The 19,678-nt window shown below is 27.0% G+C and overlaps 1 non-coding gene across 1 annotated transcript in view; it reads left to right on the top strand.

Moving 5' to 3' along the window:
- Positions 1 to 6,028: 6,028 nt before the first annotated feature.
- The window catches only part of LOC107449927 (uncharacterized), a 32,945-nt gene continuing 19,295 nt past the window's right edge, over positions 6,029 to 19,678 (top strand). Inside the window, exon 1 of the transcript XR_006226062.2 lies at positions 6,029 to 18,106. This is a non-coding gene — a transcript (uncharacterized protein). The remainder of the gene's footprint in view (positions 18,107 to 19,678) is intronic.

Raw genomic sequence — 19,678 nt, 5'->3', positions numbered from 1 at the left:
TGATTAAGATAAAACAGATTTATTGCATTTACCAGACATTTAATTTATAATAAATTATAAGCAGTAAGCGGAAAAAGTTCTTATGAAAATTGCAATCAATATCTCTTATTTAACCCATTTTTATTGATAGTACCAGCATAGTTGGAAATACAGCATTATATAAAATTGCAGAAACTTCATAGGTTGCATAGGTATTGTATGCAATGAAATTAAAATATAATTATTTGCTAATGTTAATTTGTATGGTAATGGTTTATTAGAATTGAAAAGAATTTCTTGTTGCAACAATTAGATTCATATATTTATTTAATGTTAGAAATACATAGATTTTAAGTAATTGCCATGCATTATTAAAAATAACCAGATTAAATAGGATAGTAACTGATCTATAGCCTTGTTTACACTTTCCTGGTAATCCTTACAATAATGTTTTTTTTTCAAGTTAAATGGCTATTTCCCAATATTCCCTATACTAATATCTTGCAAGCTGCAGTGGCTCAGGGGTTAATAAAATTGAAAAGTCCTCCAAAAAGGCTAGTTTGTCCCAATGTTTGATCTTGGAGTTCTCTTGTCTAATGGGTTGGGTTCAAAATTACAAGTCTGCAGAGTTAAATATTGGTGGTTGTTAACTCAGAATTGGATTGGTTGTTCAACATTATAAAATGAAATGCACTAATGTCTTCCCAACATTATAAAATAAAATATACTAATGTTTTCCCATTTTTTCAGATGTTAATAATATTCAAATAAACTGGTTAAAGTAATATTTTAGTTATATGAAACAATTGGTTAGTTGAATAATGAAAATGTTATTTTTATTATGAATATTAATTGTATTTTTTTTTATTAAGAAAAGAAAGTGAAGAGAAAATAGTGTATTGTTTGTTTCACTGTAATTTACATTCATTAATTCATAATATCATGCTCTGCCGTAAAAGTATTTGCTGTAGCACAATATCTAGGAAAAGTCTATTATGGTTCTCCTATTTCATACTTAGAGCCTAAAAATGCTAGGCATTCTATACAATGTCAGCATGCTTTCATATTGCCAGTGCTGTATAGTAATTTATTACATTCAAAGTAATTTACACTTTTCAATGGAGTTGCTTTTAACTGTTGTACTGTTAAGTGAATTGAATTCTTGTTAACAGTTGATATTATAATGTGATTTATTTCAATATGATTTTGTGTATATTTTTGTAGGTGTTGCATTGTCTTCCATAAAAGCAGGACAACTCAAGTTGCATAGATGTCTTTACTGCTCCTACTATTCTAACAAAAAAGCAAATCTGACACGCCACTTATTGTGTCATACGGGCGAGCGCCCTTATCAGTGTAATGTGTGTGGTAAAGGCTTTACAGAGAAACAATATTTGCAAGCACATATCTTTATACACACAGGAGAGTTGCCATATAGATGTAAACTGTGTAAGAAAGGCTTCCGTCTCAAAAGCAGTCTCAATGCTCATATGGCTACCCATTATAATTTGTAGAGGCAAATTATTGTTCATTTTGTTATGTCTCTTTTTGAATGTATTATTTGTGAACTGGATTATTAGTTTACAAGAGTTTCTGTTTTTGTAATGTGTGCAAAATAAAAAAATAAAACAGTACACCTGGGTTGCAGATCAGAGTTTCATTAACTATCATAGAATTGTAACGGTTGGAAGTTTTTAAATTTTTTTTACCTGAAATAGGGTAATTATTTAGGGCTAATGAAATCTTGCTGACACAAGGTATTTTCTGGGAATAAAAATATTTTTTTTTAAGAAATAGAATTGAAGTCTTTGAGAGTCAAGAATCTAAATCTGTTGAAAATGTATGTATGTTAATGTTTTCGCCAGAGGAAGTACTTTGTGTCAGATCTTGTCACTTAATTGTATTGTACTTAATTGTATCCTTTATTGTATTTTGTGTTAACAAATTCTGCAGTGTCTAAGAAAAACATCTTGATGAAGGTATAGATGACGCTTAAATGATTTAAAATAAATATATTATATTGAAATATATATTTATGATGGCGTCAAACAACATTTTAAGCAGTGACAACAACCATTTTAACTTCTGACTTTGTAACTAAGGTGTATGACGTACACCTTACAATACATGTCAGTATTAATAAATGTGTCATTATTTAATTATAATAACTTTTTATGACATAAATTATTAGTATTTATGCTAATTTTGTGTTGCATTTAAAGATCAATTTACTTGTTCAAATACTTTATAGAAAAAATACGATTTCAACTAAACTTTTTGTGAAAATGCTTTAAAAAATTGCTCAATGTTTACTTACTAAAGTGCAATCTGACTTTTACCTTAATACCTCTCAATGTGAAAAAAATACACTTAAATAGTTGACAGCAAGAGCACCAGGCAAAAATCTTGAATGTCTGGAAACCTAATCTATTATATCAGCTTATATGTATTACATTATTGGTGTTTTGCATCATTTTAGTTTAATTTATTGAGTTTCTTTAAAATATTCTGTAAAATATTTAAGTTTTGTCTTAAATATCAATTTTTTAAAGTTTTGTTTTTGTTAAATTACATTGATAATGGCATTTGAATTTGGCTTAATTTCTATTTCTTAACAAATGAAACTTTTTCTGTGTGATAACGTGTCTCTAATTAAAATACAGTTGAAAGACAGTGTTTTAAAATATTTCATTTGCATTTTAGATAGGTTTATACACTTTGAAAAACTGACTTGCAAAGAGCTTAATAATACTTCAACAATGAATAGTTTTTTTTAAAAATACAAATTTCAAGAAATATTAACATGCTTTCTTTGTGCCAACTTCACTTTTTGGGGAGGCTTGATTTCTGTTTCACCCATGACAGCTTAGTCTAGGTATCTAACTTATAATATTCAAAATGGTAGCTAATTCTTGATGTTTTTTCTTGTTCTGCTTTTTTTCTTCTCATCTTTATTGTTGATATTTCTCATTCTAATTATAGGTAAGATTTAAACAGCATGCACAGTATTTTACTGTGGCATTTATAGAAAGATTTTAAATATCTATTAAAGAATATAAATTTTTTTCCTAATATTGTTTAAATAGTCCAGTTATATAGTTAGTTCAAGCCTTATAGTCATATTATTGTTTTAACAGCGAATTCTTATACTTGATTAATTATTTCATCTCTATTTTTCATGAATCTATTTTTAGTAATCAAAAGTTTTTTAAAACATTTTTTAAATTCCTTTCATCAAAACTGTATACCAAGGGCTGACAAACTATTTTAATCATCCACGCCCAAAATTTTTATAAGTATCTTATTGACATCTCCTTAAAAAAAAATTGCCAAAAGAGAAAAAACTTATCTGTTTCTTAAATGATTTATTTTATTAGGTCAAAATTAAATTTTAACATAAATCAATTAGAAGGGTGTGCTTGATGGCTTTTTGCTAGGTTGGCAATGTTTGGTTTGAAATTTGTTTCAATCTTAAATTGCCTCGAAGCTCTACATTCTCTGCTTTGTAAAAATAGAATTATTAACAACACTAGAGCCAGATACAACCCTATAAGAATACAATTAGAAAGAAAAATGCGACATTACAAAATTTAGGATATTTTTTGTAGTATATTTGCTTCAAATTTTTTCACAGTTAAATTATTAAAAAGCATCTTTGCATATTAATATTTATTTATTAATATTAATATTTATTTATTAGTAAAAACTGTGCTGATTATTGTTCGTTATATTTTGTTAATTAATTTATTTTTAAGAAAGTTCCTTTAAAACATGCTTGTCCGTGTTTTTTGCTCGCCCTATATTAATGTTTAAAACAATGTCATACATCTTGCAAAATTTTGAATTTGACTCGAAAAGAATTTTGTAATACCCATTTTTTCCTTAATGTCTTTTTGCTTAAGATAAAATAGGTGAATCAATCGAATTGTTTTATCCTTCCAATTATTAGGTAAATTGGCAAACTTTGTTTAATTTATTCAGGCTTAACTCTGATAGGTTTGCACGTCAAGAATCAAATTTTGATATGATGCTTTCTTAAACAGCAAACCAATTTTCCTCATATTTGTAAGTAAGAAAATAGTGAATGTAAGCGAAATATTTATATTTGCTCATTTATAATAGTGAAGGTTAATCACCAAAAAAAAAATGTTAGTAATTAAAAAAAATGTTTTTTATTTATTTTATTTTATTTTTAATGTTTTATTCATATTTCAGTGAATGAAGATCGACACTAAGGAAGCTGCATATATCTGGATCTCTTTGCAGATGACCAAAAACAATACTAAGCCTTTATTTTTCTTCAATTCTCATTCTCCTTTATAATGATAACAAATAGCGTATCAGAGATAGTTTTCATTCTAGAGCATAGCATAGCAGAGGAGAATTTTATAATCTTCTCTACATAGATACTTGGGTGTCTTTGTAAGATGGATCTGTTAGAGATCCCCAAGCAATAATTTAAATCTATTTTTCAGTAAAACATTCATAAAGTCTATGAATTGTATCCAAATAAAGTAACACATCGAAGTATTTGGAAATATCCATATCACAAAGACACCCAATTTTTATGCATGTTTTTGTGATATATATAGGCATGAATGGTTTTGCATGCATTTTCTTCTTGCATTGAACATTTTAATATTGGACCTTATTAACAAAAAAATTAAAACTGATCCCCATGATTTGTATTCTCAATATATTTTTCATTCAATTTCTTATTAAATTATAAGCAATTGAAGCGGTCAATGTTAAAAATGGATTTGTCACAAAGCAGCGCTTTCGAGAAAAACCTAAAAAAACTGTGTCTGTCCTGGAAAGATTGCCTTAATTGCTTTCAAATTATTGGATTCTCTTCTTTAGACAGTCTAGAAAATAGTTTCGTATTTGACATCAAGAAGTTTTTACACAGTTTTTTTGGTTTTTCTCGAAAGTGCAGATTTGTTAACAAACCCACTTTTAACATTGACCATTTCTATTGTGTAAATTATTGTGAACTGATAACTCATTTATAATCACTTTATTTGTAGCAAGTTTTTTTTTGTAAACTCTTTATTTTTCTTTTAGATATTGCATTGTCCACTTTAATGAGTGAGGGCATCAAATGGCACAAATGTTCTCTTTGTTCCTATAAGTCTCTTCAGAAGTCAAATCTGATACGTCATCAGAGAAAGCACACCGGGGAACGACCTTTTCGCTGTGAAGTGTGTGGAAAAGGTCTCGCTTCAAAACAGTATTTGAAAGTACATTATTCAGCCCATAGCGGAGAGTTGCCATTTGAATGTAAAGTGTGTGGAAAGCGGTTTCTTACTGAGCAAAAACTTTTGTCACATATGTTTATGCATTAAATTATCCTTTTTGTCCTTTTTTTTGCATAAAAATCCCTAAGAAATTATTATTGACATTTATAATTTTTTTTAAATGAAATATATTATTTTTTAATATAATAATGAATGCAATTGGAACAAATATGATTCTTCTTCATAGTTGTGTAATTAAAATTTTTTTTTTATCTTGTATTTTTTTGGGAAATTTATTTTTATCAGAATAATTATTTAATGACAGAGAGTGGCCACAAAACAGGGAAATTAGGGAAAACAGAGAATTTTTATCAATCTGGAAATGTCATGGAATTTAATTAAAATACCCTATACGTCAGAGAAAATGAATTAATTTAAGTTTATATCATTTTTTCCATAAAAAAATTCATTTTTTTAATAAAAAAATCGTCTTTTAATAGTTTTTTTTTTAAAGAAATTGTTTTTTTTTCCTTCTGTAGTAGCAAGTGTAAGAGTTTTGTAATATATTTTATATATAACAATTAGGTATGGCTAAAAAACTAATAGCAAAAATCAGGGAAATTAAATAAAAGCAATCTAGAAAATCATAAACAAAATCAGTTAATTTTTCCCCCCTAAGTGTTTGTGGACACCAGTGGCGTAGCGAGCTTAACTCGCGCCCGGGGCACAATACCCTTTTAGCGCCCCCCCCCATTCGAAAACCATATAATATTATATGTAAAATATATTCGCAAATAAATAAATANGACCATTTGGCGCCCCTTTGTGAGTAGCGCCCGGGGCATGATGCCCTCTCTTGCCCACCCCTCGCTACGCCACTGGTGGACACCCTGTTGTGTTTTCCTATTATAATACATGCGTAGATTTTCTTAAGGGATTGCTTCATTAAATTGTTAGAATTTATTAAGGTAATTTTTTAAACATTTATTACTTTTTACGTAGAAATAATTTGACTGAAACAAAGCATAACCAGTTAAATTATTTTTTAAGCAAACTTTCAAAAATATTGGCTGCACATTTAGAAATGACTTATCCGGTTATAATTTCTTATTTTGCATTTCATATTCTGCATGTTTTGTTTTATATTTTTAAGTAAATAAAACAAAAGTTTTTCGTTTGTGCTATGATAAAATATAATCATAAATGATAAAATCTGTTATAAATTTTACATAATTGGTCATACTTACTACACAATTTTCTATTTATTTATTTTAAAAGAAATATATAATATTGAATAACTTATTTTAAATCTTTGAATAGCAAATTACTTTATAATTCATTAAAGTCTAAGTACAGTAGTAAGTTTATCAGAAGTCACAATTGCTTTATGTATTTTACTATGTGTTGCAAAACTTAAATTTAAAGTTTCTCTTTTATTATAATACCAATATTTTTCTAAACTTCTACGGTAGTCTTCACTTAAAGTGTTGACTTTGGAAGACAATAGTTTTGATAATGTTAACCGATTAATAACTATAAACAAATCCTGAGGTTAGATAAATTTACCAATATAAGCGACACATACTGAGTTTAATAATGAAATGAACAAAAAAATTACCTTGTATTTATGTATCATAAATTACCTTCAAACTAAAAAAATAATTAATATTTAAAAATTTTTTAGTTGTTGATTGTCTACAGTTTATTCTTATTAATTCATTTATAAAATGTAATTTCACATAGTTTTTTTTAAGGATAATTACACCACATTATAATGTTCAAACCACAGTCTTAGAGCATTTTTTTGCTAACCATATTATCAAACTTTATGTAAGTGAGCATGGCACATGGCATAAAATGTCAACAGACTCGCTCTTGGTTCATATAAGACTCCTATAGACTTGGTTCATATAAGTTCACTAAGAAGAGAGAAGGAACTCCCGTAAATCCAAACAATACTGCAGAGAAAGAAAACAACAAGTTCCTTCAGAATGCACAGTGAATATTTCTTTGGATGCTTACATCATTTTCGAATAAATAACACTGATAACATTAAGTAATGAAACACAGGAAGCAATAATTTCAACATGCAAATGATTAGAAAAAATTCAGACTGAGTGATTTTGATAACAATAAGAGATTGATATCAACCGTGACCACATTATGCCGAGACTTCTGTATATTACTACTTGAAACTTTAATACTAATCTATAATTAGATTTCTGATCTATCAGAATCATATTTATGTCGTATCTGTTGATTAGAATCATCTATATTAATGGTTTTTATTCCCTTATTTCAGACAATTTTAATCATATTTTCTTGTTCTTAACTTGAGGTATTGTTCAATAGGAAAAATAAAATTTCTTCAATGATTTGCATTTTCATAATCAGTTTTAAAACAAGCTGAAATATGTTATTGCATAATTAAATTTAAGTCTCGTTATTTTTTAATTTTTGGTTTAATGCCTTGTGTATCGTAATAAGAATTGTTATTTCTTTAATAACTTTGCTTTAAATTCGCACTTTATTCTAATATAATATCGTAAAAAGCAAAATATCAAGCCGAGCAAAAATATCAAGTCTGCGATAAATATAATTGTTTGCTGTGGATATTGCTAGCAATTATTTTTATTGCATCCCTAACACATTCTAAAGTATTTTTTTAATGCTTCTAGCATTTTGGGATAATTTTCAGAGTTTTGTAATTTACCTTGCCGTTATTCTATTTTCATTTGTGAAACAATAAAAATGTGCTAAAAGAAATATCTTGAAATAATATATTGCCTTCTTTATCAATGAAGTTCTGCCTTAAATTTTTTTTGTAACATGCCTTATACCATCATTATATTTACCTGATCATTGTCCCCTTTTCTTCTAATAAACATATTGTGCATACCATTCAGGAGCGTAGCTGGGTGGGTTTGAACCCCCCCCCCCAAATGTTTTTTTCAAATTCGAAAATTATGCATATATATATATATATATATTTAAGAGGCAGTTAAGAATGAAATAAAAGACAGTAAAAGGTCAGCAATTTTCTAAAAAAAATGTGTGGACCCCCTCAAATATTGTCACTCTGCTACGTGCCTGATATCATCCTGCTTATTTCTTGTACTTTCTCTTTTGAAATTATTTTCTTTTATTTATTCCACTTTATGATGAATGCTTTTTCATTAGTGTATATAAAATCTTGCCAAGTCCACACTAATTATTTGAAATAATCATGACAAATGTTTATCTTTATGTAAAAAAAATAGAATTTACTTATATACCAATGAGTCTTTGAATAAATATTTAAGTTGAGAGCAAGTAGTTGAAATGTGTATCAAAATATTTTTGTGTAATTTACTTTAATTTCAGAAGGTATGCATTACATCTATTGCTGAAGTTACTCAAACATCATTTCTTTATTTTCAAATATGTATTTAATAGAACTGTAAATTTTTAAAATTTACATTAAAAAAAAGAATAAACCTTTTAATTGAATTATTTTTGGTTGTCATACCTTGAAATGCAGGATCGTAACTTTGTATTTTTTTAATATTTATAATAGCATTCTAATTTTAAAAATTCATGAAAAAGTTTGTGCAACTTTTGAAGAAAGTAAATAGTTTACGTGAAATTAATAGTTTATATATTTATTTTTTATGTGTTTTGATCAAGGTTTATTTCTTTTTAAGTTTTTTTTTTGAATAAAACTTGTTTCTGGGTACTTATTAAGGTGTTTACTTTAAATTAATAAAAAGTTGTCTTGATTGTAACTGAAAGTCATGTTACTCTTTATAGAAATATGAGTAATAAAAAAACTATCTTTTATATTATTTAGAAAATAGTTTTAGCTTATTAAATTGGCATTTGATGCTGTTGGGAAGTTGTAATTATTTTACATTTTATATTTATGCAACATATTCAGTGACAAAAAAAAAGATACTCAAAGAAAGTATTTCATAAAACATAAAAATACCAGAGAAACTATGTATCAACATGATATTCGAGTAAAGTTTACATTTTGGTAATGCAATTTTTAAACTTTCAAAAAAATCTTTGACTTACAGCTCTTGTTTTACATGTTCTGCTGCTGAATTATGCTAACAACATCAGGAAATTATTAATCATTGCAGAATTTGTTTTTATCCTCTCTCCATAAATTTATGTAAAGTTGTGTACAAGGGTTGTTATATGGTATTCTAGATTATTGCTATAACTATTTAGATCTTTAAAGTGCAAATATTATTGCTCTAACAATTTACTAAAACTGTCTTATAATATTTGTTCAATCATCATCTATAAACAACTCTGGTACTTTTTTTCTACAAAAATTATTTCAATTGGTTAAAAAATGTTCTCTTTTCTTTAAAGATCTTTTGTTTACGTTTCACATATATTAATTAAAAATCAATGTTGTTCCGAAAATGACTACTTTATAAAATCAATTGAAGAAAAAAGGAGTATAGTTTACATCAATCTGTTTAAGAAACTAGTTTTATTTTCATTTTATTTCAATATTAATAAATTAGTTTGCCAACAGATGGCGTTGCTGACCGCAAAAACTATTATGTAACATTTTCTACTGTTTGTAATATTATTTGAGTTTAAATATTTGTATGGGTGTCTTTGAATTTTGAATGTGCTACATTGTTGCTGCAAAAATTGGTTATTTTAAAAATATTGTTACTTAGTTTTTTAGTATGTTTCTTAGTTTGACAAAATTCGAGACTAATTTTATAACTTTGTAGGAATAAATTAACTTAGTTACAGTTACTTGTGCAAGACGCAGTAATTGGTAAACGTCTATATCCTTTCTTTTCTTCAATTGATTTTCCTTTTGAAATTCTTTTGAACCTTTGTTGAAATTGTTTGAAATTTTTGGGAAAGGTGCATATTGCTATGTTTGCCATCTTTACTTGAAGATATGCAATATAATCTTCGAAATGTGGATTATTCCAGTTTTGCAATGGAAAAAAAAGTTTCCATTTGCTTCAAAAAATCTTGTAATATGTAGTTCATTGCTGTTTTGATGATTTCTTTTATAATTTTTTTTTGTTGTATGTTGTGTAGGTATTGAGATTTCTGCTGTAATAAAAGATGGTTTCAAGTGGCACAGATGTCCTCACTGCGAGTACGAGTCTCACAAGAGAGCAAATGTCGTACGCCATCTGCGGTGTCACACTGGGGAGCGCCTATTCTCCTGTGAGGTTTGTGGAAAAGGTCTCTCTTCGAAACAGTACATGAAAATTCATTTATTAACTCACACGGGAGAACTACCTTTTGAATGTAAAGTGTGCAGCAAAGGATTCCGTACAGCACAAAGGCTTTCTACACATATGTTTATTCATGATACAAATTATCATAAGTATGCATCAAACTATGATATCTAAGCCATCGTTAATGACCTTCTCATTGACTTATGAAACTTCTCAAGAAAAAAAGTGATTTTATTTAATTTATTTGTATTTTATGATTATGTTACTAAATTGTTATGTTTTATTTTATTTAAATATAGAATCACTTATTTTAACTATTTAACTCCTGAAAACCCATATTCTGAATTCTCATATTAGCTGCAAATTATTCATGTTTTTCAAAATTAGCAAATGACACATATATTTCAAAGTCAGTAAATTACATATGCTTCCCAAATTTAATAAAATTTACATATTTCTGAAATTTAGTAAATGACTCATATTCACCTAAATTAACTATCAAACTGTCATAGTTAAGCCACAATGCATGACTAGAATTGGACTGAAACTCTTAATTGTTTAGTTTTTTCTGTAAATTTTTTCCTCAACTTTTGTTCTCATTTAAAACCCAGGAAAGAGGTTCAAACAAGCCCTGCTTAAAGAGGAACATGTGTTGTCTTAATAAAAGATGTTGACTTAATAAAAGAAAATATAAAGATTGCCTTTTAAAATATTTAATTTATGGTAAAAGAAACATAATTAGTAAGTGTGATGCCACAATAGGCAATACATATTGCCTAGCTTTTAAAATTTCTTTAATTACTTATTTTTTTAATCATTATTAATCAAATCATAATTAAATTAAATCAATTAGTTAGTTTTTATTTAAAGTGAGCATAAAATATTTTAATCTTTTCTTATCGATCAGTGTAACGGATAAGTTTTTATTTCAATGCTAATGTGGACTCATTAATTCACTGGCGCCTATAAGAAAACAAAAATCTATTCATCTTAATTCTTAAATTTCTTACCACAAATATGTTTCAGTTACATGGTTATACTAATTTTCACAGTCTTGTTGGTGATTCGCGATCGCCAAGGTATTTTCAAGCCTAATATTGATTATGGGGAGGTTGGCTGTATTTTTGGCTCTGTTGTTTTTCGATAAATCACCATTTTGTATATCGAGCTCTACAAATACTACCAAATTAAAAATTTTATTGTAATATTGATCCTGTTTTCATCTTCAACTGTCATTTTTTCATCACAATTAGTCAATTATACCAATACTACTTCCAACCACACCTAATTCCGTCTTCACAGTAAGTTAGAGAGCTCTTAACAAACTGAAAGATAATAGAGTGATAAAAACTAAAACTTATTGAAAGTTGTATATTACATAATTAAGCAGTGCCACCCAGTAACAAAATTAGTTAACATTGGATTGAAAAATTACTTATAAAATTTATATATTTAATAACAAAACCCAGTATTTGAGCAAAGTTGAGGTAAATATTTATGTTTCGGCTGTAGGCTGGATCAACAGCTGTATTTCTATGTCTCAAAATTAAAAGTTGACTAGTTGTTCAGTATTAAGCACCTCATTATAAGAAATTTCTCAAGACAAAAATGATTAAAAATTTTTTTTTCCTGACTTTTACAATGTTTTTATTATAAGTATGTGTTTTGTTATTTACTTTGCTTATTTGCAAGTTCACCATTTATGAATGTTTGTAGATTTTAAATGCATGTAATTCAGTTAAAAAAAAAGAAAAAAAACAGTTCTAATGGTTTTTGTTAATATAACTCTTGATGTTATTTACATTTACTTTCATTTTTATTATTCTTTAAAAAGTATTCTTTAAAAGTTAAAGACTGGCTGTCACAGGTGTAACACAATATGTGTGGTCCAAAACACCCAGTCTTTAATTTTTATAAAATTTTTAAATTTATAAAAGTTAATAAAAATTAAAGGAAATGTAAATAGCAACTAAATTTACTTTAATAAAAATTATTAGAACTGCTTGGTTTTTTTAAACTGAGTTTTATGCATTTAAAGACTGCAAATATGACATGAATGATGGAATTGCCTTTAATGCTCATGAATATCTGTAGCTAATTTTAACTAAATGGTACGTTGTATATTGTTTTTATTTAAATTCTGAATTATTCATATTAACATTACTTTTAATATTCTTTTTTCCAGAATAATTGTTTATGAGCAAAGTTTCTTTATTTATATCAAAGAAATGCCAGTTTGTATCTAGAATTAGGCTTTGAATATTGTTTTAACTTCCAAAACATTACTTTTAAGAAAAAAATGTGTAATATTTTAATAGGAATGAATCTTGACAAGTTTTGATTCTTATTTTTGGTTACATTTTAAAATGTTCTATTCTGAAAATAGGATAGTTTATAAATAGTTTTCATTTCTATTATTAGTGTATGGTTTACTTTTGTATATGCAATTCTTTGTCAGCCTAAATCTGATTTGACATTTTTTTTTGTGGGTGGATATTTATAAAGTTCATTTGCACACATTGTAACATTTAAAAGTTACTTTTATTGCACATTATAATCAATTATGCTATATGAGTTTTGCTCCTGTGATTTTTGTTTTTGTACCATTTATTTTGGCATCAACATAAATAAAAAAAGTTAGTACTATTTTACTATTTGTTTGTCACTATAATATTACTCCTAATATATATTTCTTAAAAAAAATCAGCTCATAAAATTGTTATTTATAGAAACTGCTCACAACAAAGATATTGCACTTTAAATCTATATAATTGAATATTAATCATATATTTTAAACAATGCATTTATCATATATTATACAAAGATAAATTGTTTTTTGGTGTTACCTCATAGCAGATTTCTGGCTTTGCTATTCCTGCAAGGCGAATGCATAAATATCATGGCAGTCACTGCAATTTTTTGTTTCTTATTTTTAATGTTGCAATGTGTAGATTTCTCAAAGCCTGTAACAAACTTGCAAGGTAATACCAACGGCATGAATTATATTACATTTAATTTAGAATTACATTCTGAAGTGATCGTTTTTAGATAGTAAAAAAAAATATATATAGGTATACACAAACCTAATCAGTGTAAAATTATAGTCCCTACTTCAACTGCTTGCTAACGCTTGGGAATACATTTTCATTTGAATGAAATAAAAATGAGTGCTTAGTTTCCCCCCCCCCTTACTATTTAGGACAAAATCTGGAAATTTTGTTACTGGCCAGCAGCCAGTTGTAGTATTTTTAACAAATGGCACTTTTCAGAACATGAAGCCACTTTTTAAAAAATTCAAAATTCTAAACAATTTAAAAAGCTATTGATATTAACATTGTACAGCATTTCTTTTAAAGTATGTTGCAAAATATGGTAGATATTGCAAGGTTTATTTCTAAATCGAAGATTTAGAAATAAATTTAAATTAATTTTAAGAAACAAGTGAGAAATAAAGTAATTTTCAGAATATAGTGAAATATTTATAATAATTCCATACTTATTAAAAAAATAATAAAATACGGAAAAGGGTGGATTGTCAATGAAAAAAGTATAGATTGTCTGACAGTATTTTAATTGTTATATTTAGTAATATTTATACTTAGTTACCTTGTGGCTGTTGGCAACCATTAGTCTCGTATTTTCCCTCACTGTATGATATTTACATTTGGTTTGGAATTCATTGATCAAAATTCAATTTTATTTTAAGCAATATGGCAATATGTATAGACACGAAAACTTGTTTAGCCTTAAAATGGTATTTATCTGACTTTATTTGTCTATTTAATATATTTTTTATCAAAATTTAAAATTTTGAAAATTCTACATCGTAAAAAATAAATAAATAGATAAATAAACAGATTCTTTTGAATATTTCTGTATTTTAGTAAATTCTAGTTACTGAATTGCTGTCAGTATTTTTGTATCTAGTCAATGAATTGTATATTTAAATGCTACTAAAATTCTTAGTAAGTATTACTTAGTGAATAATCATTGCAATTGGTGTGTTCCATTTTGTATACTTTCTAAGTAACATGTTATTTTGGAGGAGAAATGCTTAACTCTCTAATTTCTTGTTTCTTTATCAATAGATAATTATAATAATTAAATTTTTGCTTAAAATGATTCATAATTTTTTTTATTATACTACATCAAAATGTTTTAGAATAAGGGGAGCTTTAGCCATTATTTGACTATTGTGTTTCAAATACTATAATTACTAAACAAAATAAAAATACAATTTTTTGTTGTTGCTGGATTTCCTAATTTTGTTTAATTTGTAATTGGACTATATTCAATTACATCCGTTACTGCATTATTAACATTATTTTTTTTCCTCAAATCCAATTTATGTATAAAATCAATCTGCCAAGTATCAAAAAATGTGGGATATTTACCTTTTTTTGGTTATATTAGATCTCCCAATGAAATAAGATATATATCCATATACACAGAGTATTCGTTAGTGAAAGAGTTCCTTACCAGCATTAATTTTTATCCTTATAGACTGCTTGCTGGTATAATCACTAGTTGGTGAAATCAGCCATTAATTGGAATCAAAACTTTCATATTCCGATGTAATCATATTAAGCAGCAAACATGGTTTTATTTTTAAATGAGCAACTGGTGTTAAAAAGAGTGATAAACTTTTGCCCAAGGATTTCGTCTTTGAATTTAAATACTCTGCAATATAAACCAATTTCGAAATCAAGCTTCCGAAAATTTAAATTTTTCCAAAATAATTGTCTCAAAAAAACCTCTAAAATCTTTGACCTGTTAAAATAAAAAATGAATCGATTTAGGAAAGAGTTAAGTTTTTTATAATAGAAGAAGAAATTAGCAAAAGATGGTGGCAAAGGACAGGCTTTGTGTTAAGAAATTAACACATTTTGCTTTAATGTGTTCCTGATGGCAGGAGAAAAAGAGGAAGCCTTAAAATGTCATGGCAAGGATAATTGTAAGAAGGCATTTTTTAATGTATTAGAGGAAGCTAGATCCCAGTTCAAAGACTACAGAGCATGGTAAAGTAGGCTGGATGCCTTGTAGGCCAAATGACATGTTTAACCACTCCTCATGTTATTTTTACAATCACTAAATCCCATGCCTCGTTATACAGTAGAGATAAAAAATGCAATTAGAAAATTTTACTGGGAAATTACGTACTGGAGAAAATTCCACAAAACTTTACATTATGTGTATAGGTGAGAGTGACTCTAAAACAAAGTAAATTATGTTGTATTGTTATTATGTTACTAACTATGCTTTTATTTGTACAACATATTTTTGTACTTCATATTTTTGACTTTAATAAAGTCTATTTCTTGCTTCACATTGTCAACAAATGAATAATTAATAATAAAATCATAAGTTCCGATGATGCAACGTATAGTTATATTATACTGAAACATAATTCATGCGTAACTTATAGATAAATAGAGATAGAGTATGGCAAAAATAGATGTCTCATTGTATTTTTTTCAATTTTTTTACAATTTTATGTATTTTTTAGGTATTCGATTGGATACTGTAATAAAAGAAGGCATCAAGTGGTACAAATGTTATTATTGTTTGTACAAGTCTCTTCAGAAAGCAAATCTCATACGGCATCTGAGACGCCATACTGGAGAACGCCCTTTCCGATGCGTAGTGTGTGGGAAAGGTTTTGTTACAAAACAGAACTTAAATGTGCATTATCTGAAACATACTGACGGGCCATTTTGATTGTTATTCAATTTTGTGACACATTTGAGCATTAGTGTTATTATTCTTTAAAGAAGTTGTTTCCAAAAAGTTTTCCACTGAAAGATCGCAGGAGTTCCAAGAGTTAGGACTTTTCTCTCTCCCTTCTGTATATATAAAGGTTTAGTGAAATTGAAATGAAATGATTTGCTCAAAAACGAAATCAAAAGCTCTCATCAGAGTGCAATAGTTATACATAAAAACCATAGTTCAAATGATTCATTTTAAGCATGCACCAAAACCAAATTTAGAACTAAAACACTAGCTTTTGTTGATTTATAAGTATTATTGTCTAATATAAAGCCTAATTTAAGGACTATAGAGTGATATTTTTTTATGTTCTATCCATGAAATATTTTTAAAATATAATTGATAGACTTCCTTTGGTATGTTTAAATATTAAAATTGGATTTATTAATATTAATTTATTAAAGTCATGTTCATCTTAAACTTCCCAGCTAATTTTAATTATAAATTTTAGATTCCGTTCAAAGAAAGTGATTCTTTAGGATTTCAAAGCAAAAAAAAAAAAAAAAAAAAAAGGGGTACCATTGATTTATAGACTATGAATGAACTTACTTAATTGGCTTTTGGTTGAGAACAATGACATGTTCTTAATTATTTCTGAAATTGGTATAAAGAGAAGTTGTCTTTATTGTTCCCCATCATCTGAAGAATTCTGCAAATCTGTTAAGAAAGTACCCAAAGTTTCAAGTCACTAATAACTGCAATTCTTTGTATATCAAGCATTTTAAGGTATACTCTATACCTACAATAGATATGTTTAATATGTCCAATGTACGTTTATCCAACACAAGATAAAATAAACAAATTTTTTTTGCACATCTCTGTATCTTAAGAAGCATTTCTGTACAATCATTTATTATTATTTGTTTATTTTTGCATACTTTCTGGTTTTATGTGTCTAACCTGAAACTGAATGCAATTTTATAATTTTGTAAAAATGTCTGATTATAAATTCTTTTGCTTTTCATTCTTCATAATGAAATTTCAATTCAGTTATGCTGTTAGTTGCTAAGCCGCCCTCAAAACTTGTATAAAATCAATTTTATTTTCTGTTCCAATGCAGTAAGCAACTATGCTTCCTAATCAGAGTTTTTGTTTTGTAACTTATAGTTGCTTTACCTGTGTAAAATCCATTTTATTCCGTGTTCCAATACAGTAAGCAACTATGCTTCTTAATCAGAGTTTTTGTTTTGTAACTTATAGTTGCATTACCTAAAACATATGCAGATTATCTTAAAAATCTAATGGCACACTTTTACGGGTAGTCGAGTACATTATAAGGATTTAGAGTTGTATAGCAACTCACGGCCAGAAATGTCCGAATAAAGTAGTAGTATAGATAGAAGATTCGAAAAGACACATTATTACTCAACCTTGGTCGAGCACCTAAGTCATTTCAGGACTCTACTTTTTAATAGACACGGTAAGAGTCTCAAAAAACCACAGAACGTACATGAGATACCTATTTCCACAGAACATATTATCACAATACCATTAACATTTATTATTACAATTAATTAAGCATTACTGACATTAATTATTATTTGGCGATTTTTTTATGCCCTTCCTGAAATGGAAATGTATTGATTTCTTTGTCAGTTATTATAGTTTCTCTTTGTTATTCATGATTAATTTTTTTTTACATATTTTGTAGGTACTGACTTCTTTACTTTAAGAAAAGATATCAAATGGCACAAATGTTCTCATTGTTCATACTTGTCTCATAGAAAAGCAAATCTGATACGGCATCTGAGACGCCACACCGGAGAACGCCCTTTCCGATGTAAGCTGTGTGGGAGAGGTCTTGCCTCAAAGCAGAATTTGGATGCACACTATTTTAAACATACTGAGGGATTACCTTTTGAATGTCAATTGTGAACTAAGCGATTCTGGACAAAAAAAGAGTATTTTAATGCATACGTATGTACATGAACCTATTGTCCTTTTGGAGGGTTAAATTATCATTCTTATGCTTTTTACTCATTTTATGAAAAATAATTATGCCGAGAAAGTAACTTTGTCTTTTAAATTAAATTTGCTTTCAGTTAGAAATTTATTATATAGTTATCGGGCAATAAAAAAATGAATTCTTTATAATATTGTATTTTTCTTCAATAGTTATGAAGCAAATACTAATTTTAAAACAAATGATTTTTTTTTCTAAAATTCTAGATTCTCGTGTTGCAAAAATTTGCAACACGCAATTTGCACAACGCATTTGCAATAGATTTTTTGTTTCGTTTCTAAATTTCTATTGGAATATTATTGATTTAAAATTCGGCATTAAGTGTTGTAGCACGTGTTCAAATTTATAATAATAATGATTTATCCTCTTCATTATAATGTATAAATTAGTTGATTATGTATAAATTATTTTAACTATTTTGTTTTATTACTCATAACTATTTAAGTTTAATAACTTGTATAACTAATACGTAACTGTTTCTTAATCTTATTGTTATTACAATAAATTAGAATAAATATTGGAAAGTTTTATCATTGTTTTCAGTAAATCATTCATTACAATTAAAGTGAGTAGCATAGTGAACATGGAATTCTGAGTTATTCTATTTTATATAAATTTCTTAGCTCCTTGTTATGGGTTCAAGTTTTGTTCACCAAAATTGTTTACTTTTCAAAAACCGTTGCTAAATATACTAAATTATGCTTTCTGCTTCTATTTATTTGTGAAATTTACATCCAATTAAAAGTAAAAAAAAAAAAAAATCATAAAACTTCTGATTATTTTTATACAAACTGCATAAAAAACTCTTTAATTATTATATCCTTTATTGATATTATGCAATGGCAAAAATATGTTGGTTAATAGATATTGGTAATGAAGTACTTGTGTGCTCACTATTAGTTTTATATTTGTTAATAGTAAAAAATAAAAAAAGGAAGACTATACTAGTTTTTTTTTATTATCATTTTGTTGCCGTTATACCCGAAACAACATGGACATATTTTCATAATGAAACTAGCAACTTATAAAACAAAAAATTTATAGCCATTGAGTTTTAAAATTTGCCTTTTTAAATTTAAAATAATATAACTAATGAATACCATTATTTTTTTTGAATAATAGTATTTTTGTTATCACTTTGTATCTGAAAGTTTTCAGTTTGAAACATTAATAAAATTAAACACTACCTGCCATTATGATAATATATATGATATGATAATATATATTGTAATTTTTTTATCAGAATTCTAAGTTTTAAATCAGCATTTTTAATTTTATTGTTTTAATACTTATTTCCATTTCCAGGGTAAAATTAACAAACACAAATTTATAAGTTCTTAAAATATATCTGTTTTAAGTTTCTTTTTCTGACTTCTAAAATTAAAATTTTATAATTTGTATTGACTGATGGAATATAAGTGTAAATAAAAGCCCTCTCAAAAGGCTTAAAAGACTAAATTTTTTCGTATATGGTGGTCTTACCTATTTACAGCATGTCTTCTTACATTCTTCCTTGCATTAACATT

The sequence above is a fragment of the Parasteatoda tepidariorum genome, chromosome 2, assembly GCF_043381705.1.
Source record: "Parasteatoda tepidariorum isolate YZ-2023 chromosome 2, CAS_Ptep_4.0, whole genome shotgun sequence".
In the NCBI taxonomy this organism is placed as follows: domain Eukaryota; kingdom Metazoa; phylum Arthropoda; class Arachnida; order Araneae; family Theridiidae; genus Parasteatoda; species Parasteatoda tepidariorum.
The sequence above is the reverse complement of the archived record's forward strand: the minus strand, read 5'-3'. Positions and strand labels throughout refer to the sequence as shown.